The sequence below is a fragment of the Bison bison genome, unplaced genomic scaffold (assembly GCF_000754665.1).
Source record: "Bison bison bison isolate TAMUID 2011002044 unplaced genomic scaffold, Bison_UMD1.0 scf7180017864491, whole genome shotgun sequence".
Lineage (NCBI taxonomy): Eukaryota > Metazoa > Chordata > Mammalia > Artiodactyla > Bovidae > Bison > Bison bison.
The window spans coordinates 21,908,652-21,909,507 of record NW_011495050.1 but is presented as its reverse complement, the minus strand read 5'-3'; positions in this window follow the sequence as shown (position 1 = coordinate 21,909,507).

Genomic DNA, 856 nt, shown 5'->3' with positions numbered 1-856 from the left:
TATTGCAAAATTCAGACTTAAATTGAAGAAAGTAGGGGAAACCACTAGACCATTCAGGTATGACCTAAATCAAATCCTTTATGATTATAGAGTGGAAATCACAAATAGATTCAAGGGATTAGATCTGACAGATAGAGTGCCTAAAGAACTTTGGCGGAGGTTCGTAACATTGTACAGGAGGCGGTGATCAAAACCATCCATAAGAAGAAGTGCCAAAAGGCAAAATGGTTGACTGAGGAGGCCTTACAAATAGCTAAGAAAAGAAGAGAAGCAAATGGCAAAGGAGAAAAGGAAAGATATACCCCCTTTGAATTCAGAATTCCAAAGAATAGCAAGGAGAGATTATTAATAAAGTCTTCCTAAGTGAACAATGCAAAGAAATAGAGGAAAACAATAGAATGGGAAAGACTAGAGATCTCTTTAAGAAAATTAGAAATTCCAAGGGAACATTTCAGGCAAAAATGGGCACAAAAAAGGACAGAAATGGTATGGATCTAGCAGAAGCAGAGGATATTAAGAAGAGGTGGCAAGAATACACTGAAGAACTATACAAAAAAAATCTTAATGACCCAGATAACCATGATAGTGTGATCACTCACCTAGAGCCAGACATGATGGAGTGCAAAATCAAGCAGGCCTTTGGAAGCATCACTACGAACAAAGCTAGTGGAGGTGATGGAATTCCAGCTGAGCTATTTCAAATTCTAAAACATGATGCTGTGAAAGTGCTGCACCCAATATGTCAGCAAATTTGAAAAACTCAACAGTGACCACAGGACTGGGAAACGTCAGTTTTCATTCCAATCCCAAAGAAAGGCAACGCCAAAGAATGCTCAAACTACTGCACAATTGCACT